Source organism: Chiloscyllium plagiosum, unplaced genomic scaffold (genome assembly GCF_037043375.1).
Source record: "Chiloscyllium plagiosum isolate Xiang-an unplaced genomic scaffold, Cpla_swu_hap1 HiC_scaffold_2, whole genome shotgun sequence".
Classification (NCBI taxonomy): Eukaryota; Metazoa; Chordata; class Chondrichthyes; order Orectolobiformes; family Hemiscylliidae; genus Chiloscyllium; species Chiloscyllium plagiosum.
The window spans coordinates 114,021,969-114,047,253 of NW_028270140.1; the positions used below are offsets into that span (position 1 = coordinate 114,021,969).

General features: G+C 40.1%; 1 protein-coding gene across 4 annotated transcripts in view; it reads right to left on the reverse strand.

Moving 5' to 3' along the window:
* The window catches only part of ssbp2b (single stranded DNA binding protein 2b), a 384,293-nt gene that overhangs the window by 358,321 nt on the left and 687 nt on the right, over positions 1 to 25,285 (reverse strand). The gene's annotated exons all lie outside the window — the stretch shown is intronic.

Genomic DNA, 25,285 nt, shown 5'->3' on the forward strand with positions numbered 1-25,285 from the left:
CAACAACCCACGCTCGGCGGTTAAACGTAACCCCGGAGCAGACTCACCGAACTGGAGACTTTTTCAGCTGATATACTCTTTTCCAGATATAAACATTCATGTGAACAGCAGAGCAAGGCTAAAAAACACATTCCATTCTGGTTACATACAGATAAGAAGATTCACACGGGACTAAGCAACACCTCCATTCCGGTTAGATTCACACATGTATTGGGACATAATTTTTAACCGTTTCACCACATTCCACTGCTTGGAATTTTACACCACAGCCTGTCTACATACTGTGTCAGGAAACCCTCCTGCACACATTGGACAAAAACTGACTCATCTAAAGTACCTGAACTATAGTATTCTCAGTCAATATTTGGAATGTTAAAGGCCCCCATAACAACTACCCTGTCACTCTCGCTCCTGTCGAGAGCCATTTGTGCTAACTTATCCTCTACATCTTTGGAACTATTCAGAGGACTATAGAAAACTCCCAACAGGGTAACCTCTCCTTTCCTGTTTCTAATCTCAGCCCATACTACCTTAGTAGATGAGTCCTCAAATGTCCTTTCTGCAACTGTGATACTGTCCTTGACTAACAGTACCACAGCATCCCCTCTTTTACCATTTTCTCTGTTCTTACTGAAACATCTAAATCCCAGAACCCGAAATAACCATTCCTGTCCTTGCTCTACCCATGACTCTAAAATGGCCACAACATTGAAATCCCAGGTACCAACCTATGCTGCAAGTTCACCCACCTTATTCCAGATGCTCCTTGTGTTGAAGTAAATACACTTTAAACCAACTTCTTGCTTGCCGGTGCCTTCTTGCAAACTTAAATCTTAGTTATGACTTCACTACTCTCAACGTCCCATCTACTCGAACTACAATTTTGGTTCCCATCCCTGCTGAATTAATTAGTTTAAACCCACCCAAAGAGCATTAGCAAATTATCCCCCCAGGATTCTGGTACCCCTCTGGTTCAGATAAACTCCATCCTGTTTGCAGGGGGTCCCACCTACGCCAGAAAGAGCCCCAATTATCCAGGAATCCAACTACCTCCTCAAATCTTTTTGAATATGTTCAGACTATATCTTTCTTGCTTCTGAGTAAAGGATTTTGTCAATGTGGGTACCATCTTTAGCCAACAATGACACCTTCTTCTCGTGAATCATCAGGATCAGCTATAGTTCTTTGCAATTACTCAATCACAGAATAACAGGACCATCTGTTTCAGTAATGTATTAAATACAGTTAGCATCTTTTCCTTTGTATGTCCCCTTGTGATGGGTCATTCTTAACTGCTAAATTTCAGTTTGACAATGTGCAACCAGCATGACTTGCTTGGTTTAGTGCAGCGTTGATTAACCACTCTCTTCCAGATTTTCAGGCAAGATTTTTTACTCTACACTGAGTTGGAGGACATTATTCCATGCTCTGATTTTCAGCTTCAATTTAAGATTTATGGTATTGGGATTGTTTCTCACCTTCTCCTGATCTTAATGTTTGTGTCAACATCTTTCCTCTGGTGACTATCACATCTAAAGATTGCACATAGATATCAAGTCTTTTATACCTTCAAAATCACCATCATATTCCAAGTTATGAATGTGTTGGTTTAGTTTCTTTCTCATTTGACCATTCTGTCTCAGGTAACTAACTTATTTACCATCTTCTTTCTTTGAACTGTGCATCTATACAAAATGATTGGGCTTTTCAAAAGATCTATATTTTGAACCAAATGCAGAATATATACACCAATAAATCTGCTGATGCTATAAATCTGAGACAAAAATAGAAATTGCTGGAAAAGGTCAGGAGGTCCGGCAGCATCTGGGGAGAGAAATCAGAGCTAACATTTCAGGTCAAGTGACCCTTCCTCAGAACTCTGCTAGATTTGCTGAGCTTTTCCAGCAATTTATACTTTTGTCACAGGATATATCTCCTTTCTCTGAATTCAAATGTCAACCACAGCTCCCGCACATCTTTCTGCCATACTGGTATATTTTCTTTTACAGCCATTTCACTGTATCCACCCAGATTTATTTCTAATGACTTAACTGAAAGCTAGCTATTTTGGGTAGTCAACATCTTCAACTGTCCACTCATGGCTTTATGTAGTCTGGCAATGCCTACAGTCTGCAATATTGTGAAGTTGTCCTTTCGAACCAAAGCTTGTTTTGTACATCATAGTATACAGAACCCTAACTCAGCTGATTCACCAACATTTCATCTGTTTTCTTGAATTTACATTCGGGATGTACCTGCTTCTTGCCTCAGGCTCTGAACATATTGGTGGATCCAATGGTGTGATTTTGGTTGCAGGTGCATGCTGAATGTCTCAAAAGTGTTTTGTCTGAAATTTTATTTTCATCTTCACTCATTCTCCAGCTATTGAGATCTAAAACGTTTCCTCTTATCCATAAAAATATAAAGCTGACTCTTTCCACTTTAGAGAACTACTGAAAATTAACCTGCATTTTTGTTTAAACTTCTCAATGCTTCTACACCACCATCATCAGCCTCATAATTCTCTCCCAACAGCAGCTGTGGGCTCATTGGCCCAACAGCAACCATCTCATTTCTGCATGATTCACTCAGTTTTTTTTCTCTGGGACGAATTTGGGTTGATTTTTCCTCAATCTAGTACAGCATTTGGTCATTTAATAATTTTATATTTTACTTGTTGCCATGTGTTTTTATTGGGGTTCCCAAAAATCTGAAATAGTCACACATTTAAAATACTGGAACTTCCATTAGCTGTATTCCTTGCAGCTTTCCATGTGGGTGGTGGAATGTTATGTTGTTTTGGGACTAACTGTACTGTGTTATTATGAGAAATGAAACTCTGGATATATATGCATACCCATCCTTACAATACAGTTCCTAAATCATTAGTATAAAAATATAAGAACTACTATCCCTGTATGCTTGCCCAGCTATAAGTCGAAGCGATTCATGTGGACTACCAAACTAAACTGTACAATAGTCTAAACATTAGTTGTTTTACACCTTGCATGGTTGCAAAGTGATCTTAAAATAAGAGCATCATAGGCAGTGTGTAAAGTTGGCAATCTGGAAAAGTGTAACTCTTGGGAATGTAATGGTGAGTTGGTCACAAGCTGAAGTTTAGTTTAACATTCATAATTTAACATTGGACTTTAGTAACATAAAAGGAACTGTAAATTCAGCAATTGTTAACAGAAACTGCATTTCTGACAGTAAACAGTCATCTCATAGTGATTTCCTGAATAGGGAGTCACAACTGTGTGCAAGAAGCTGAGTGGATACTTGGAACTTTGAGTGGTTGAAAAAGGCATACAAAACTAGACAGTATTTGTTCTTACACAGGGTGGAATTTAATAGTTGGGCCAGTGGGATAGAGATCCAGTGGCAACACAGCAGTGGTCATTTAACATCACCTTGCCCTGATTTGGTGCTGGTATTTACCTGGCTAATGTCATTACTGTTATAAAGGATGATGCAATGTACGCAGGAGGTTGGTGGGTTGCATCATCCTCCGTCACTTCCACCACCTCCAAACAGACTGCACCAAAAATGTATTTCCCTCCCTAGCTCTATCAGCGTTCCAGAGAAACCATTCCCTCCGCGACTCCCACGTCAGGTCCACGCCGCCCACCAGCCCACACCCCATTCCCTGCCACCACAGGAAGTGCAAAACCTGCGCCCACACGACTCCCCTCACCGCCATACAAGGCCCCAAGGGATCCTTCCACATCCGTCAGAAAATATCTGTACCTCTACCAATGTCATCCACTGTATCCATTGCACACGGTGTGGTCTTATCTACATTGGGGAGACAGGATGCCTTCTTGCAGATCGTTTCAGAGAACATCTCTGGGACACACACACCCACAGAAATCTGGCGAGACCATTCCCTCTGCGACTCCCTTGTCAGGTCTATGCCCACCCCCACCCCCCCACCAGCCAACACCCCACTCCTGGCACCTTTCCTTGCCACCGTACCAAGTGCAAAACTTGAGCCCGTACCACTCCCCTCACCTCCATACAAGGCCTCAAGGGATCTTTCCACATTCGTCAGAAATTTACCTGTACCTCTACCAATGTCGTCTACTGCATCGCTTGCACCCGATGTGGTCTCCTCTACATCAGGGAGACAGGACACTTTCTTGCGGATCGTTTCCGAGAACACCTCTGGGACAACCACACTCACCAACCCCACCGCCCAGTGGCTGAACACTTCAACTCCCCCTCCCACTTTGTCAAGGACATGCAGGTCCTGGGCCTCTTCCACTGCCAAATCGCTACCACCCAACGCCTGGAGGAAGAACACCTCATATTCCGCTTTGGGACCCTACAACCACATGGGATAAATGTGGATTTCAACAGTTTCCTCATTTCCTCTCCCCCCATATTATCCCAGTCCCAATCCTCCATCTCAGCACTGCCCTCCTGACCTGTCCATCGCTCCCCCTCTGACCTCCCTCACCTTCATCCACCTATTGCTTTCTCAGCTACCCACCCCATCCCATTTATCTCTCAGGTCCAGCCCACAAGCCTCATTCCTGATGAAGGACTTATACCCAAAACATCAATTCTCCTGCTCTCGGATGCTACCCGACTTGCTGTGCTTTCCCAGCAAAACACTCTCGACTCTAATCTCCAGCATCAGCAGTCCTCGCTTTCTCCCAGTCTGTTGCTGGTAGAATACCTGCCACAAAAAATTACGTTCCTTAAATCAATTGGTCTCTGGGTGGGAAACATGTTCTGGAACCTTCCCCACCCCAGACTTAATGGAGTGATGATTGGGAAGGAGCCTGGAATTTCACCCCCTCACCTCTCATCACGATGATATGACCCCTTCGACTCCCAACCAGCCTCCACAGGAGTATTACATTTCATCCTCAGAGTGACCATGGAATGGAGTGTTACCAGATTAGGAACTTGAAGACAAAGTGTAAATTGGGTTCAGAGGATAAAGTACGTGCTGCCTTTTTGCTTCTAAAGTCTTTAAACTTGGAGAAACTTGAGGGAGTAAATATTGTCTCAATGACATCATGTTAGTGCCTAAACAATAAATTTACAACAGGCCGGTAGGTAGTTATAATGCTATATACCAAGATAAATGGTAGAACAGCTGTGTGGCTGGACTGCTATATGTCGGAATTAGTGAGATTGTTCTGAGTAAATGTAGATATGTCCAACTCAAATCTTCCCAGTTCAATCACCAAATTAAAGGCAATTAAACAGATGACGAGACATAAAAACAGAAATTTATGGACAAACTTAGCAGATGTGGCAGCATTTGTGGAAAGAAAGCAGAGTGGAGTTAACGTTATGGATCCCTTGACCTCTCTTCAAAATAAGAGATGGGAGAGTATTGCTCTAAACCTTAGGTCATTCGTCATAGTGAGGTACGAGATCAAAATGAGGTTTGTGTGACCAATGGTGCACAGACAAAGGTGATTGGAGGTGGGACAATGGAATTAATCCACAGAAACTACAGAAACTGAACCTATTCAATAGGTACAAACGTGCTGAGTGGGCAAACTTTCCCCAAAAGTGACTACACAAGATGTCTCTGACTAGCTTTCCAGTAACAGGCAAGATCAGTTTCTTCCTTAAAACATTAAACGACAGATTGACAAGAGCAGGAGCCACTAGGAACTCTGAAGGTTTCTCAAGAAGCACTGTTGTATATTTGGTAAGACTATCAGAATCACTGCTATATGAAGTGACTGAAAACATCATAAATGCATGAGGGAGAAGGAAATAGGGAACAGGGGAGCACATTGGGAAGATATAATCAGAGTGAAATGAGGATTATGTGGATCAAAAATACTGGTGTAGGCCACTGGGGCCAAGTGATCTGATTCTGCACGGTCAATTTCATGTAAATAACATAGGTGTTTCAATGACATGCATGAAAATAGTCATTGTACAGTAGGGATTTAGTGAGACTGAAAATTAAATATTAAGAAACCAATTTTCTACAACAATTTGATTTCCACATTCGTTAAACGAAATTCAAATTTTTCCAATAATACACAGCATCTAAATACCATAAAATCAAATCATTTTTGCTAGTTTGGATGCATGTAACGTATCAGAAAATTATCTCCCTCCTATTCTCCCCAAAAGGCATGGTTCAGCAGCCTCTAGAGTCTCTTCCTACTAACTATTCTTATTTTAGAACCTCGATAGTGACCATCTGTAGGTAATTCATCTACAAAGGCATCATATCTAAAGTTAATGTTGTTATCACCTGAGAACTACATAAGCATCTTCAACAAAGATAACCAGACAGCTACTGAATTCTGGCTGCTTTTTCACTCTGACTAGAAACATTGTGGCTAATCCATAGTGTCTCAAATTCTGTCTATATGAGCTCAACAATTGCAGCACAAACCAAGTGATAAATTTCCTGTTCTGTGTGATGCTGTCACTCACCATCTTAACTTTCTGAACCATCAGAACAGCCCTTGTTTTAAAACTAAAGTGTTTTTATCAAATTTACAATAAAATGACAGTGTTCTTATCTTGCTCTTGAAACAATCTGAATATCTCCATGTGCACGTCTATATGAAAATGTAGCTCCATGCAAGTTACCAAATTTCTCACATCAATTACAAATCCCCAATTCTAATCAATAATACCAAAGGGAAAAATAAAATCAAACAGACCAGCTGGCATAGATGCAAGCACCAGATACAACAAATCTAATCAATGCTATAAAGCTGCCCTTATTATTTTCCACTTTAAGAAACTCAATCAGTCAGCATCAGCAAGCACTTGAACAAACAGCAGAACCAGTGAAAGGAATAAAAACGTGGAAACTGTACTTCAGGCTAAACCTTCACTTCAGATTTAGTAAAGAGCATGGGAGAAATAATGTCAGCTTAAAAAAACGAATCACACTTGACACTTACAAAATCCTTAAAAGGAGGATTTGTAGGGGCATTCCTGATTTGAGGACTACCTGAAAAGTGACCAATTAAAAATCTCTTAATCAAGAGGAAAAACTTTAAACACCGGTACAAAGGATCAAGCTAGAAAAGACAAAATTAAGAAATACTTACTTCACAGTGGGTGTCATATTGCAGCAAACACACAAGTCATAGCTAAAGTAGTGATGCTGAAGGACACTGATTTAATTTATACTTAGGCCACAGCATCAGGAATATCACAGGTATATTTAATGTAATAAAAGGGCAATTTAAAGTATAAAAGGAGACACAGCCTAACAGAAGAAGGTATTTATAGATACGTTTAAGAACAGCAGATTAATAATTTAAATCATGATTTGGGTGGGAAGAAGAAAACTTTATTTCGAAGTTTTTAAAGAGGGGAAAAGGTATAGTAAACAAGGTTGTGAAAAGCAGGGAACATTTAACCTGGCTGCAGAAAGCTAGACACCACTAATTTGACCGCAATAAGTGTGCAGACCTCAGTAAACAATACAGAGATAAAGGTAAAGGGCTGTTCTCTCAGTACACAGAGACACAACATGTGGCAGTCTAACCTGATACATAAAGAGTGTTATTTAATAGAATTTAAAGCTTTAAAAGAAGTAAAACATCACAGAATTGCTATATTACAAAACTCAAAAGGGACACCATTGCTTCAATCTTAAATACAAAATCATGAGCTAAACAACAGTAAGTACACCATTGTATTCAACAGGACCTACAGTTGACAATGTTATGAATCACCAATATAAAATAAGGCAGGTATTTTTGAAGCTCTTCTAATAGATTAAAATGTTTTCCAAAAGCTGAGGACAAACAAGATTCTTGAAAGAGAAGATTTAACAGACAAGACCAGCATCCAGGAAGATCCATAGAAAATTTCATTAATGATCTCGAGACACTGATGGAAAACTGTGAGCTTGGAGCTTCAAAATTTCCACTTATAATAGACGGAACGGTCAATGGAATTACTAATGAGTCCTCATCAAATCTAATACAATTTGAAAAATATTTGATTGCGGAAAAAAGCTATTCATATTCTGCTGGCAACAGAATACATTAAAACTCACAATGAATTATAAATCCCATGGAGAAAGACATTATTGGAGGACGACAACAGAATTCATTCACCTCATGACATAAACGTGCTTAAGGCACATGTCATGCTAACCTACAGAAAGAAATAAATAGGTTAGGTAAGTAGACAAAAAGTTGACAAATAGAGTATACAATGGGAGAATGCAAAGTTGTTCATTATGGAATGGAGAAAAACTGCAGAAAGCTCCAACACAAAATGACTTCGGGGTACATGTGCACAAGACCCAAAGTTAGCACACAGGTGCAGCAGGTAATCAGGAATGTTACTGGAATGTTGGCCCTTATTTCAAGGGGTTGGAGTTTAAGAGTAGAGAAGTCTTATTTCAACTGTAGAAAGGTGTGACAACATTTGGAGTACTGTGAGAAGTTTTGGTCCCCTTATAAAAAGAAAAGAAAAGTATCAATTCATTAGAAGCAGTTCAGAGAAATTTTGCTAGGACGATCCCTGGTATGGAGGGATTGTCTTATGAGCAAGGGCTAAACAGATTGGGATTATATTCACTAAAGTTTAAGAATGAGAAGTGATCTCGTTTAAACATATAGGATTCTTATGGGGCCTTCACAGGGTAAATGCTGAGAAGATGCTTCTCCCCTAATGGGAGAATTAGGACCAGAGTGCATTGTCTCAGAATAAAGGAGCACAAATTTAAGACTGAGATAAGGAGAAATTTCTTCTCTCAGAGGATTGAGTGCCTTTGGAACTCCTTGTCACAGAGAAAGGTGGTGGCAGTGTCCTTGTGTAAATCTAAGGCTAATATAGGTAAATCCTCCACCAGTAGAGGAATCAACGGTTACAGGGAAAGCAGGAAACAGGACATGAGGAATGTCAGATCAGCCATAATCCTATTGAATTGGGGAGCAAGCTCAAGGGGCTGTTAGACCTACTTCTTGTAGTCTTACAGAAGCATCACCATTAGATCACGTGCCTGAGGCACTCTTAAGGAAATTGATGATTCAACTGACTTAAGTTTGACAGAATCTGTTAAATCAATGGACACCACATCAGTTCTACATTTGATACCTAGAAGTGGGTGGTGAGTACTGTCCGAGTAAATTAAATTCCTTATCAGAAGAAATAGAAGGTAGAATAACTCTCCACATTACAATTGTTATGAATGTATCTTTAAAAGATTTGAAAGCTAGCAAGGACTTAGAGGCATAGAGAATCCAGAACAAGGTAACAATGTAACACTTGGTCAATGTAGCACTGGCTGGTTGCTGTGAGACAAAAACAAATTCAAGCTTGGCCAATCAGTTTAAATTATGTCCCAAGATACCAAACACCAATCAAGTTTGAATTTGGTATTTTGACAATATTAAAACTAATGAAATGATCTGACATTTTGGGGTATAAAACTGAGGGAAAAAAAACAACAGTCGAGGGAGAACTTCCAAAAGACCAACAGATGTAGGCTGCTAATAAGAACTATCTGAAAGGTACCTGTCTAGAGAAAGAATTTGCACAGAAAAAAAATTGACATCAACCTGGAGAGCAAATCTACAGAGGAAGACACAAAGATAAGATTCGACAGCTGGCTAGTTTTGAAATTTGAATTTTTCATTAAATCTTCATCAGGGGTTTTATCGGATCAGTATTGTAGAGGGGAAGGTAATAGATAGGTTTATAGAAATGAGTTGCAAATAGTTGTTAGTTAATATTCTCTGTTAGACTTTAGAAAAATAAAGTTGTTAATTTTTGCTTTAAATAGTGACTTTTGGGATTGTTCTTTGCCTCTCCAATTTTCACAAATTACCACACGGGGTACATCTTTTGTGTTGCTGGTTCAAATTAGTTGGGGGGGGGGGGGGAAACGGTTAAACCCTGTGTTGTAACACAACATAGTACAAGCAACTTTGCAACACAGAGCATAACTGAGTTGAGGATGCTCTCATAATTTACAAGCAAAACTCTTCTTGCTTTTGAGCCAGTATGTCTTAACTTCCAACATCCTTGTGGTAACTGAAAGAGTTTAATTAGTTCCAAAAGAATGCCTGGTACAGGAACAAACTATGGTTAACCAATTAGTCAAGAGATAACCCAAAAAGAAGGATCTACTGCAACTAAAAATGGTGACAGCAGTGTTTTATGACGGAGAAGGACCAGTGGCCAGCAAGCAATTTAAACAAGAATACCTTTCACTTTACTGTGTTGAAAGATGGCTAAACCAGAAATGTTGTGACTTGGCTGGGAACAGAGGCAGAATTTAAAAATGATAGATGACTTATTAATGTGTGATTAGAAGTAATGATTCAAGTTTCTCTTTGGAACTCTTTGGAAAGGATACACTGTGGAAACTTAGGCATTGTCAGGTGTACAGCTGGGGTTCAATCAGCAGTGTGATGACAGAGCTCTTAAGAGAGATTGAAGATCTCATAATTCATTGAAAATTTTCTGCGATTATACAGAATTATCATGACTGCTGAACAATTCCATCATCACTGAAGAAAATTCAAGTGACAGAAATCAGCCAAGTTTCAAAGAAGATACAAACAAGGAGAAAAGGAATGAGCATTACAACACACTTGAACTCACTGAAAAATCTTTAACAGAAGTTGTTCAGATAGGAAAGCAAGCAGATGGACAAATTGATATAGTAGATTTGACTTCGATGTTAAATGATGAGCCCTGTATTTGCAGCTAGCCATCTCTTCTTCTGTATTCAAATCATCTCACGTGAATCCCAACATCCAACTTGACTTCTTCACCAGCTGATGATCTTCTACCACTGGTAATGAAATAGGCCCTGAGATCCAGTATAGAAAGAAGGATTGCCCCATATGGGCTGATTGTATCATCACCAATGGTACTGGTATTTTTATTTAATTTTCATGAGTTTTCTTTGACCTCTTGATTTCTTTTGTTAAAGTTCCTTTCTAGAAGCTGTTTAAACCATGACTTTTTTTTTTAAGAAAACAGTACAAAACAGGACTGGTGGCAGAATACTAACCCAACTGTTAGCTGATTTGCAACACATACAGAACATGTAAAAAGTGTGAGTTGAAAAGGGGATGGATTGACCTTGGAGGTTTGAAACAAATGCCACCCTATTAGAATCTGGCAAAGGTCATCACTGCAGTGACACTGTTGGATAATCAGAAGCCACTGATTCTTTGAAGCAGAACATCCACCCTGCAGGGAGTAATTGCCATGAGAAACAAACAAACAAACAGTCTCTCTGACAAAGTGTCACAAATACCAAAGACCTTTAACTCCCATCCAAAGTTTCTTCAGTCATCCCAATGTTGTTTAATTTTTCTTGATTTTATACAAGTATATTCAAAACTGCTCTCTGTAGAAGACAATAAAAAACTTTTTGAAATTTATAGTCTATAATGCACAGACTTCACTACGTGTTGTGGATTAATGTGAAATATTGCCATTGGATTATTATCTATTCGAAGATCAGACTATGTCCATTTGTTGTTTAATTTCCCACAGCATATAGAACATAGAACAGTACAGCACAGAATAGGCCCTTTAGCCCACAATGTTGTGCCGATCACTGATCCTCATGTATGCACCCTCAAATTTCTGTGACCATATGCATGTCCAGTAGTCTCTTAAATGTCCCCAATGACCTTGCTTCCACAACTGCTGCTGGCAACGCATTCCATGCTCTCACAACTCTGTGTAAAGAACCTGCCTCTGACATCCCCTCTATACTTTCCTCCAACCAGCTTAAAACTATGACCCCTCGTGTTAGTCATTTCTGCCCTGGGAAATAGTATCTGGCTATCGACTATCTATGCCTCTCATTATCTTGTATACCTCAATTAGGTCCCCTCTCCTCCTCCTTGTCTCCAATGAAAAAAGTCCGAGCTCAATCAACTTCTCTTCATAAGATTATCCCTCCAGTCCAGGCAGCATCCTGGTAAACCTCCTCTCAACCCTCTCCAAAGCATCCACATCTTTCCTATAATAGGGCGACCAGAACTGAACTCAGTATTCCAAGTGCGGTCTAACCAAAGTTTTATAGAGCTGCAACAAGATCTCATGACTCTTAAACTCAATACCCCTGTTAATGAAAGCCAAAACACCATATGCTTTCTTAACAACCCTCCACTTGGGTGGCCATTTTAAGGGATCTATGTACCTGCACACCAAGATCCCTCTGTTCCTTCACACTGCCAAGAATCCTGTCCTTAAACCTGTACTCAGCTTTCAAATTCGACCTTCCAAAATGCATCACCTCGCATTTATCCAGGTTGAACTCCATCTGCCACCACTCAGCCCATCTCTGCATCCTGTCAATGTCCCACTGCAGCCCACAACAGCTGCACCTCAACGACACCTCCAACCTTTGTGTCATCTGCAAACTTGCTGACCCATCCTCCAATCCCCTCATCCAAGTCATTAATAAAAATTACAAACAGTAGAGGCCCAAGGACAGAGCCCTGTGGAACACCACTCATCACATACTTCTAGGCAGAATATTTTCCTTCTCCTACCACTCGCTGTCTTCTGTTGGCCAGCCAATTCTGTATCCAGACAGCTAAGTTCCCCTGTATCCCATTCCTCCTGACTTCTGAATGAGCCTACCATGCCTTAAAGTCCATATACACCACATCGACAGCTCAACCCTCATCAACTTTTCTAGTCACATCCTCAAAGAACTCGATAAGGTTTGTGAGGCATGACCTGCCCCTCACAAAGCCGTGTTGACTGCATTTAATCAAGCCATGCTCTTCCAAATGGTCATAAATCCTATCCCTCAGAATCCTTTCTAACACCTTGCAGATGACAGACGTGAGACTTACTGGTCTGTAATTGCCGGGGATTTCCCTATTTCCTTTCTTAAAGAGAGGAATTACATTTGCCTCTCTCCAGTCCTCAGGTACGACTCCAGTGGAGAGCGAGGATGCAAAAATCTTCGCAAGTGGCGAAGCAATTGCATTTCTCGTTTCCCAAAGCAGCAGAGGACAAATCTGGCCCGGGCCTGGCGACTTGTCAGTCTTAATGTTTGACAAAATTTTCAGCACATCAGCTTCCTCTATCTCTCTCCATTCCAGCATGCACACCTGCTCTTCAAAGGTTTTATTCACTACAAAGTTTGTTTCTTTCGTAAAGACAGAAGCAAAAAATTCATTTAGGGCTTCCCCTATCTCCTCAGACTCCACACACAAATTCCCTATGCTATCCCTGATCAGCCCTACTCTTTCTTTGATCATTCTCTTATTCCTTACATAAGTGTAAAATGCCTTTGTGTTCTCCCTAATCCGTTCTGCCAAGCCTTTCTCGTGCCCCCTCCTGGCTCTCCTCAGACCATTTTTGAGCTCCTTCCTCGCCTGCCTGTAATCGTCTAGAGCTGAGCTTGACCCTAGTTTCCTCCACCTTATGTAAGCTACCTTTTTCCTTTTGACGAGAAGCTCCACCGCTCTCATCATCCAAAGTTCCTTTATCTTACCACTTCTTGCCTGTCTCAGAGGGACATATTTATTCATCACTTGCAACAACTGTTCCTTAAACAGTTTTATCAAATAACCAAAGTTACTTTAAAAATTGGGCTTCATTAATTTATAGAAGGACACAGAGCTAAGAGTAATTATTTTATGTTTAAAAAATGTGTACCAAATTACAATACTGCCAAGTGTCTTTATGCTTGTGTATACACGGTATGTGTATGCTGCTTGAGTGAACATAAACCACAGAATATTCAAACATTATAAAACAATCTCTCTCATGCTTCTGGTGACTCTTGACTGTACATGATGCAATCAATGGATTTCTATGTTCATAATAGATTCCTCCACATGGGAATTAGTCACAGGAGTTCTAAGTGCCAAGGGGCAAAACCCTAATGTTGTTTCGGGATTGTGGAGAAGTGATCATCATTTCTAGCCCAGACAGTGCAGGCCATTCTTGATTTGACTTTTTATGCTCTGGCAAATCCAGTGATGTTGCATGATTCCAGTAAGAATAGGAATAAAATTGGAATAGTACACTTACATATCCCAACTATGTACCACACAAATTGAAATTCCCAGTCCCAATATAGGTCCTTTGGATAACAAATATTTCTAAGATCAAATCAGTAGAACAGAATTAACTGGCAAAAATTCAATTGCCTCCAAAAATGGCACAATAATCACAATGTATCATGACCATTGTGTCTAATGCAGTCAGTTCGCAAACATTGTGCTGTTAATTTAAATCATAACAGCATGTAACCCAACACTGAAGCATCACATGGCTGTGGATCTTAATACAAAACCCAGGTTCACATGAGACTAGCACCACTTAAAACTAGTCTTCACTACTTAAAAATCTGCTTGAACTTATCAAAGGGGAGATGTATCTTGCTCGAGCAGATGCTGGAAATGGCTGGCAAAGAGAGTCAGGATGCTGAAACAGGGCAGAGAGGTTGCGTGAAAGCTCTTAACCATAACACTGTAGGTCTTGATGCAGGAAGTGGTCTGGAGGAAAGAAGTCCTCATTCAAAAGGAGCTAGAAGCCATTTGCACAAACTGAGAAGCCAAAAAGAACAGATAATTCAGTCACAGTCAATAAATGCAGTGTAGCCCTAAGACCTGGATGACCATATGTGGCCAAAGTCATTGAATTAATCTTCAAATACATATCCTTGTAACTGAAATGCCTAAAGCCGAAGAGACTGGGGTACCACAGGACCAATGGCAGAGTCTTGCTACCTTGAGTTCCTTCAGTACCATACATGAAACTCATCTAAATAAGTAGACGAGTAAGTAAGTAACTGAAGCATAAGCTTCCACCAAACAATGCATTTACCCAACCCCACATTTTTTTTCACTCACCTCCCGACCTCTCGCAATCAGGACTCTAACATTCATAACTTCTCCTCACATATTGAGTAGTAAACACTGACAAAATACATACTGCCATCTTCCAGCACAATGTCACCAATGCAACCAAAGCAAGTATATGGTAAAAAAAAATGATTTGAGAAATTCCCCTGCTCTTATAAGACAAGATGTTATATCACCAGATGCAGCAGCACCCAACTTGCAACAGACAGGCACAGCTGCATGTCCGTATCCCCATGATCCTCTCCATTATTGGAACAGCCAATGTTGTGGAGAAGGGTCACTGGATCCGAAACGTTAACTCTTCTTTCTTTCCACAGATACTGCCAGATTTGCTGAGATTTTCTAACCAATTTCTAATTTTGTTTCTGACTTCTAGCATCTGCAGTTCTTTGTTTTTTTTAAACTCGGCTTATCACCAATGATAGGGCTGAAACAGTATGCTTGCACTTAATCCTCCTACTCACAATTCCCCTTCATCCGAAAATCTCTTCAGATTTGCAAGACACATGAAGTTAGAATGCACCTCTTGCTTCTCTCCACCTCTCCCTTCTCCACAACCATTGTCTTGTATGTTTCTCTTTTCAGACATGAATGAACTATCACCAAGTCAGACAGCAGTAAAGCAATATGAATGGTTCAGAGAATGAGAAATTTCAGCAATGAAGGCCGATTGGTGAAATTGAGACTTCTTTTTCCCTTGAGAAGACTAAGTGGAGATTTGATTCAAAATTTCAAAGTCATGAGGGGTCTGGACAGAGTACATTATAGGAATTCAATAATACGAGAAAAATATTATTGTATTTTGGTTCAATCTACTGCCTTTTCAATAAATTAAGTTACATATTTACTGCATTCAGTGTGCATTTCTTTTTATTCTGCATAAATTTGATGAAATATTATAAGACATACTGCAAACTAGATATCAAATTTAAAAACTTGTTGGGATTTTAGTTCCAAAGAATCTCAACAGGTTGAATCTACAGGAGTGCAGGGCTGTACCAGGAGTCATCAGGTCGACTCAATTCTGAGCTCAGTAGTATAACCAGACATCTGCATAAAATATTAGATTGAGTTAACAGCAGGAAAAAAAGGCTGAAAACTAAGTAGTAATGTGGGGTTTAAAACAATGTATCTTAGAACTTTACCTTCCCATACCCCCAAAACCAGACTTATACAGAACCATAACTCACCTGATAGCTGTAACACAAAATGTTTAATCATTACTCACGTGATGTAATAACATGCAAGTGTTGACATCAGATTGGAAGACAGTACATATAAACTAAACTTATCTTTTGAGTTCTTTATTACAATTATTGTTTAGACCACACTGAAGAGACACATGTTCCTCAGAGACAACTACAAGATAAAATCAAACTACAATATTGCAGTCATCTGTCTCAAGCACCACTAAACCAATTGATTTTAAGTAAAACAATAATGCAAACTAAGCATTTTTAAAACAATTGTAAAAAGCAATTTGTTTCACATTTATTTCTTCCAATCCCAAAAGAAAATCACCTAAGCAATTTATACATAGCTGCATAAGCAAGATAGATTTAATTCCACTTTCATCACTGATGAATTCCTGAAGAAACTTATCAATAGAACGTAAACCACATTTGCTGGACATGTAAGATTACTTGCAGTTGCAGGAAAGGATTTGATACCATCTTGTATGCATAATGGAAATCTCAACTTGCAAAGTGTTTTCCAACACATTAAAACATGCACGAAATTGAAAGGAATCTGAAAACACACTAAGCCTCTAGTCATACAAGTAACATGCAAGGATTCCAGTATTGCATACGGTTCCTGATCCAATTTATGGTAAAGTTCATTTATATAACGCTAACATTGAAAAAGCACTGTCAAGTGGCTTCACTGGGAGGTAATCAGATAAAAATGAATACAGAACTAAGGACAATACTAGAACAAGCTTCAGCTCACTGATTCTAAGAGGTAGATCTTCAGAAGGGTCTTAAAGAAGGAGGAGGAATTATAGAAAGTTTAAAACGAATTTAACAAGAGATTAAAGCATTCAGACAGCTGAATACATTGCTGGCAAAGATGGCATAAAGAAGGGAGATAGCAATAGACAAGAGACCAAAATCAGAAGAATGGAAAGTTTATAGAAGAAGTGAGAAGCAACTTTAGAGATGGAAAAATTTACAGAAAAATAGATGAACAATGATTCATACAATCATGTATGAATTTAAAGATATGGTTGTGAACTGTAGATTGCAAGGTTGCAATGGGGTGGGAGGGGATTGGTTCTGTCACAAATTTGAGTTAGCATGGGCGACATGAATTAATACAAATAATGATGTGGGTCATAGAGTAAGCAGAGTTTCGGCTGGGTTTAAGATGATGAAAGACAGTTTGTGGAAGGCTGGATTGAGACCTTCAGTCTGAAAGTGGTAACACAGATACAAGTGATGGTAGAAAAAGGGATGAGGTTCAGGTGAAAGCCAGCATTGCTATCAAGGCGACAGGAATTTAAAAGCTTTTATCCGAAGTATTTCATTAATGCCTAAGTGTTGTAGAACTCAAATGTAAAATAAGTTTTCAGTCTAGTACAGAGTCTCTTTTACAAAAACCAAGAGAAATTCCTAAACTGTCAAACTCATTTTCCAGAAGCCCATTCACTAGAAACAACAGGAGAAAAAGAGCAGTCCATTTTTGACACACTTACCTCTGAAAGGTATGAAAACCTATTCCATACAAGTGTTACATTTTATCTTTGTACTTTGCGAGTAACACAATTAATATGAACCATTATCATGTGAAGCAAAAGTACAATCCAATAAATTATGCTTTTCAGATAAATTGTTTTTAATTATTTTCAGCTTACTAAAACTTCTTGCATGTCTTCACAAAGCTGCATCTTGCACTACACCAAGTGCATTAATAAAATTATGCACCAACAGCCTTGACCCACCCTAGAACCAACATTACAGGCTTAGGAGGATCTCAAAGACAACACTTCGAAAGCAGTGGGGCCTGGTGACCATAGTTTGCAGTTGAGTCCCTGGAATCCTTACTCCAAAAAGGTGAATGATCTTTTACGGATGATCAGGGTCAGTGAATGCATCTTCACATGACATCTCTAAACTATCATACAACCAGCCTCTAACCCTGCTCAAATAGAACCCAGAATCTGGAGCACTGTAAAACCTGCGCCCACACCTCTTCCCTCACCTCCATCCAAGACCCCAAAGGAGCCTTCCACATCCAAATTTTACTTGCACATCCACTAATATCATTTATTGTATCTGTTGCTCCCGATGCGGTCTCCTCTACATTGGGGAGACTGGGCGCCTCCTAGCAGAGCGCTTTAGGGAACATCTCCGGGACACCCGCACCAATCAACCACACCACCCCGTGGCCCAACATTTCAACTCCCCCTCCCACCCTGCCGAGGACATGGAGGTCCTGGGCCTCCTTCACCGCCGTTCCCTCACCACCAGACGCCTGGAGGAAGAACGCCTCATCTTCCGCCTCGGAACACGTCAACCCCAGGGAATCAATGTGGACTTCAACAGTTTCCTCATTTCTCCTTCCCCCACCTCACCCAGGTTCCAAACTTCCAGCTCAGCACTGTCCCCATGACTTGTCCGGACATGCCTATCTCCTTTTCCACCTATCCACTCCACCCTCTCCTCCCTGACCTATCACCTTCATCCCCTCCCCCACTCACCCATTGTACTCTATGCTACTCTCTCCCCACCCCCACCCTCCTCTAGCTTATCTCTCCACGCTTCAGGCTCACTGCCTTCATTCCTGATGAAGGGCTTTTGCCCAAAACGTCGATTTCGCTGCTCCTTGGATGCTGTCTGAACTGCTGTGCTCTTCCAGCACCCCTAATCCAGATTCTGGTTTCCAGCATCTGCAGTCATTGTTTTTACCTCAAATAGAACCCACCCCACCCCTCCCATTGCCTTCCTGACTTCTTTTCACTCAACCCGCATTGGTCACTGCCACTCAGGATTTATGCATAACATCCAAATATTCCATTTCAACCTTGCATGCATACCAATGCTACCAGCCCGACGATCACCTCTTCCAGCTCCACATAGCTTCGGTTATTCTGCAGTGACAAGTACATCATCCAATCACAATGTAACAAAATAACTAGCATTCCTCTTTTCTTTTGCAGAATGATGTGGCATCCAGAGTAGAGCCAGAGGGGGGCAGGAAACACACAGTCTCCTGACCCTGACAGGACAGGTGATCATTTGTATCATGGGGCTAGCTGCAACAAAGCCTGTGGCTTTCTACATCACTGAAAACTTAAAAAGGGTAGTGTTCCTATCTTCTGTCCCTTCTCAACACCCAGCTCACCCTCAAACTGCTATCTGATAAAATATGCAAGCCGCTGATAGCAAGACTATGGAACTCAATTTCCACTCCAACCCACTTGCCCCACCCCAAACTTCCCCATATTTTCTAGCTTCAAGCACCCAACAAATGCTGCCACATCCCCAGCCACAGCAGCAATGGACAGAGAACAAGAGGGCTCAAAACGAAGAGGCTCCATCATTCAATTAGATATATCACTTAAAGGCTAATATGGAGTTGAAATCGACAGTTGATCACCAGACAAGTGGGCTGCAGCCAACTGATGGATAGTTCATTAGAAGGTAAGCTCACAGACAAGTTTTGGGGCAGGTGACTGAGATGAAGATTTTAATGGAGCATAATACAAAGACTTGGCACGATAAGTGCGCACACTCAGATTCTCTCATCGCCCCTTGTCTTTGTTACGAATATTAAGGGGTTCTGCTCTGCAGCTGGGAAGAACATTGAACAAAATTCTGGACAGTTTTCCTGTTGTGCTGCAGTTCCCACTTCAGATGATACACCATACCAACCACATCAGAAGAAAGTAGTAACATAGGATACATCCACAGAAGGACAAGTGGCCTTCATGGCAGGATCGCATGGTGACACAATTCAACATCTGTGCCCAGAGAATTTAGATAACAACGTAATTATTAGGTTTTTTAAAGATTTTTGTTTCTCCAAAATTTAAGCCAAAACATAGTATACAATTAAATAGAAAACAGATTTTGGATTAGTGGTGCTGGAAGAGCACAGCAGTTCAGGCAGCATCCGAGGAGGAGATGGAAATACTATTCATTTCAAATGACCAAACATTATGTTTTACAAAGTAAGAAATTTCAACATTAACTTTGTTTCTCAGTCATCCCTTTACCTTTGCTTCATGTGACAGTTAGAGGAATGCATTACACGGGTTGCTACCACACACTACCCATTGTCAGCTTTTCATCTCACCAAACTGACTCTAAACCATTTCTCTATCTGTTCAGTTGGTTTTTTTTCTCCCCCCCCCTCTCTTTGGGCGCTATCTCCACCTATCAAGTACTCTCCCCCTTCCCCCACACCATCTTCTGTATATATAAAAAAAATCCTTTGCCAAGCTACCATCAGTTCTGAAGGAGGATCACTGGACTCAAAACATTAATTCTGATTCCTCTCCACAGATGCTGCCAGACCTGCTAAGATTTTCCAGCAATTTCTGTTTTTGTTGCAGAGAAGATTTTGTAGCCCAGACATCTCTACTGAAAGTCCAACACGTTTGCATGAAATTCCTCTGCTAGTCATTTTAATAAAACTATTTTCTCTTTTAACTGACCACTATTTCTTTTAAAACACTAGACTGAAGAGTGACACAGTTTTGTTAATTTGTGTTTGTGCATCAACATAATCAGAGGTCATTTCTACTTTTTACACAGAATTCCCTTGTAATATGAATGGAACAGACCCAGGAAGTGATTGTGAACACAGTCAGTTACCACTCAATTAGATTTTACAAATATATGCAACTTCACAGTATTGGATCTACTCTTTCTAACACAGTATGTAGATTGTCCGACCAGAGGGGAGGCCATTTTGGATTTGGTACTCGGTAATGAACCGGGACAAGTGATGGGCTTGTTAGTGGGTGAACATTTTGGTGATGGTGACCACAATTCTGTGACTTTCACCTTGGTTATGGAGAGAGATAGGTGCGTGCAACAGGGTAGGTTTTACAATTGGGGGAAGGGTAATTACGATGCTGTAAGACAGGATCTGAGGAGCATAAGTTGGGAGCATAGGCTGTCGGGGAAGGATGTCGTGGAAATGTGGAACTTTTTCAAGGAACAGATACGACGTGTCCTTGATATGTATGTACCGGTCAGGCAAGAAAGAAATGGTCGTGTGAGGGAACCTTGGTTGACGAGGGAGGTTGAATATCTTGTAAAGGGGAAGAAGGAGGCTTACATAAGGTTGAGGAAACAAGGTTCAGACAGAGCAGTGGAGGGTTACAGGATAGCCAGAAGGAACCTGAAGAAAGGGATTAGGAGAGCCAAGAGAGGGCATGAAAAATCTCTGGCGGATAGGATCAAGGATAACCCAAAGGCATTTTATGCGTATGTGAGAAACATGAGAATGACGAGAACGAGGGTAGGTCCAATCAAGGACAGTAGTGGGAGACTGTGTATTGAGTCGGAAGAGATAGGAGAGGTCTTGAATGAGTACTTTTCTTCAGTATTTACGAATGAGAGGAACCGTATTGTTGAAGAGGAGAGTGTGAAACGGACTGGTAAGCTAGAGGAGATACTTGTTAGGAAGGAAGATGTGTTGGACATTTTGAACAACTTGAGGATAGACAAGTCCCCCGGGCCTGATGGGATATATCCTAGGATTATGTGGGAAGCAAGAGAGGAAATTGCAGTACCGTTGGCAATGATCTTTTCATCTTCACTTTCAACGGGGGTGGTACCAAGGGACTGGAGAGTGGCGAATGTTGTGCCCCTGTTCAAAAAAGGGAATAGGGATAACCCCGGGAATTACAGGCCAGTTAGTCTTACTTCGGTGGTAGGTAAAGTAATGGAAAGGGTACTGAGAGATAGGATTTATGAGTATCTGGAAAGGCACTGCTTGATTAGGGACAGCCAGCACGGATTTGTGAGGAGTAGGTCTTGCCTTACAAGTCTTATTGAATTCTTTGAGGAGGTGACCAAGCATGTGGATGAAGGTAGAGCAGTGGATGTAGTATACATGGATTTTAGTAAGGCATTTGATAAGGTTCCCCATGGTCGGCTTATGCGGAAAGTCAGGAGGCATGGGATAGAGGGAAATTTGGCCAATTGGATAGAAAACTGGCTAACCGGTCAAAGTCAGAGAGTGGTGGTAGATGGTAAATATTCAGCCTGGAGCCCAGTTACAAGTGGAGTTCCGCAGGGATCAGTTCTGGGTCCTCTGCTGTTCGTAATTTTTATTAATGACTTGGATGAGGGAGTCGAAGGGTGGGTCAGTAAATTTGCAGATGATACGAAGGTTGGTGGAGTTGTGGATAGTGAGGAGGGCTCTTGTCGGCTGCAAAGGGACTTGGATATGATGCAGAACTGGGCTGAGGAGTGGCAGATGGAGTTCAACCCTGCCAAGTGCGAGGTTGTCCATTTTGGAAAGACAAATAAGAATGCAGAATACAGGGTTAATGGTAGGGTTCTTAGTGAGGTGGAAGAACAGAGGGATCTTGGGGTCTATGTTCATAGGTCTTTGAAAGTTGCCACTCAGGTGGATAGAGCTTGTAAGAAGGCCTATGGTGTATTAGCGTCATTAGCAGAGGGATTGAATTCAAAAGTCGTGAAGTGATGTTGCAACTGTACAGGACTTTGGTTAGGCCACATTTGGAGTACTGTGTGCAGTTCTGGTCGCCTCACTTTAGGAAAAATGTGGAAGCTTTGGAGAGGGTACAGAGGAGATTTACCAGGATGTTGCCTGGAATGGAGAATAGGTCGTACGAGGATAGGTTGAGAGTGCTAGGCCTTTTCTCATTGGAACGGCGAAGGATGAGGGGTGACTTGATAGAGGTTTATAAGATGATCAGAGGAATAGATAGAGTAGACAGTCAGAGACTTTTTCCCCGGGTAGAACAGAGTGTTACAAGGGGACATAAATTTAAGGTGAAGGGTGGAAGGTATAGGGGGGATGTCAGGGGTAGGTTCTTTACCCAGAGAGTGGTGGGGGCATGGAATGCGCTGCCTGTGGGAGTGGTAGAGTCAGAATCTTTGGTGACCTTTAAGCGGCAATTGGACAGGTACATGGATGGGTGCTTAAGCTAGGACAAATGTTCGGCACAACATCGTGAGCCGAAGGGCCTGTTCTGTGCTGTATTGTTCTATGTTCTATGTTCTATGTTCTATGTTCTATGTTCTAAGTGTTATTGATAAATGTTTCAGAATTATTCAGTCAAGGAAATACCAGTTAAATACTAGTAATTGTGTAAATAAATTCCTCCAATAGGTCCAGTGCTTCTATATTTTTAGGCACGGGACAGATTCAACTTTCCTGAAATGAATGGCTATCAGCTGCAATTCAAATTCAATACCACTACATTAGAATTTCAAAAATGCCACTATGGATGGAAATTCCACAGAAAATGTCTGCGCCAAGGCTTCCTCCAATCAGCATTTGTAGTGAAACTAATGACCAAGAATCTTTACAACACTGAATCAACCTTTATTGCATTTGGGATTGCCTGCCAGTTCAAAAATGTAAGTGTCTGTTAGCTTTGGAATGGCTTTATTTTGATGTATAGATTTGAGCCTTTGCTCATAATTTAACCTGCTAAATGCAAAATTTTCAAAGAAGAAACCTTCTTTTGTTAACATTGATCTATGCATACTAAATTTGAAAAGATTTTTTCAAATATACAGAGAAATATTAATTGCATGGAATGACAGTTTCAGTTGGTAATTATTGATACATAATATCAGATATCTTGTATAGCTACTGTATAGGAGTGCATTAAGAGAGGTGTTGAGTGCTGAAAATGGTTTTAGTTTCAGCTCCACAACACAGTAATTGCTTAGTCAACTGGTGGTACTCTTGTTACTAAACTACAGGCAATGCATGGTGTTACCACTCAAAGAAAATCAACATATTGTTGTCATAACTCTTATCATCTCCATGTCTCACAGCTTGTCTTGCAGATCAAATGGAAATGGTCTAAGTAATGTTAAAACTTTAATTCTGAAAAACATCAAATGCATTTTAAGTACAGAATTGTTTCCTTCCCACTTCAATCTAACGCTTTTTTGAAAAGGTGCCCACTTGAATGAGATATGGTCGATATATTAGGAAACAATATACTGTAGATGACAGATTTCCAATGTGGATAAAATGTCAATATTTGATAAATTGAATATATATCTATATTGAGGCTTACATTAAAATGTCTATCACAAAAAGCCACATACATAGTAAACAAAGACAAATGTTTGCAAATGCACATTTTTCATAAAAAGTAAACACTTTAGTTTCACAACTAATTCAATGTAAACAAACACTGAAACCATACATCACTTAACAATTCATTGAACAATTAATGTAAGTTTCTATTTGAAAATCAACACTCCAAAAACTTGAATGCAATTGAAGTAGTTCTGCAATAACTGATGTTACCAGCTTTTTATTTACAACGTTTGATACGTTTTCAGTTTGAACAAAAAATATAAAAGGACACTGTCCTAACTGAGTAAAAATGGCTTGCAATACTAATACATTATAAAGACTTCATTCAACGTGCTTCTTACAAGTATAGAACTGCTACAACTTTAAACATTACACACTTCAATGGATACGTAAATCAATGCAAAAAAAACTTGTGTCCCACCTTTCAAGAGAACGCAATAATCCTCTTAAATAAGCATGTAATAAATTACAATAGCACTTTTGCAAAGTTACATTGTTTTTAATTACAAGCACCGCTATTTTAAGGCTTGTTTTATTGGACTACTTGCACTTACTACACAAGTAGAAAACAATAACATTACAGTTCTGTTCTTGCTTTAAACCAATACTAATATACAGCTAAAAGCAATTTGAATGAGTAATTCGAAGTAAATGGCTATTATTTATTTTAATTAAAAAGTTACAGATGGCAGATTACAATCACTTGTTTTCTTCTTCTATGGTTCCCCTTAAGCAGCGTGGTGTAACATGGCACCAGGAGAGCCTTAGTTCAATGCAACTTAAAGACTTGGCTGCACACACGCTCAAAATGCGAGTATTGTTTGCCAACAAATAAAAACATATTCATAAAATCCAAAAACATACGTTTGAAACCAAGGAAATCCCCGAATCCAAGAAATTCAAGACATCGGAGAACTCTGTATTACCATAAATAAGTCTAGATCTATTAATGCAAATAAGCGAAATGATGTAAAACAAAATGAGTTGCTTGTGTGTTTTGTTTTATTACTCGTCGCATTACCATGACTTTTCCAGTTCACTGAACAGCATCTTATACATACAACGACACAGTAAAGACCAGTAACAGCTAGTTGCGACCTAACTCGAGCATAAGAGAGATTTATTTGAACTATTACACTTCACAAACTTTCTTTCCACAACACTAAGATTTGTAATATTGCTGAAGTGCTTGATCT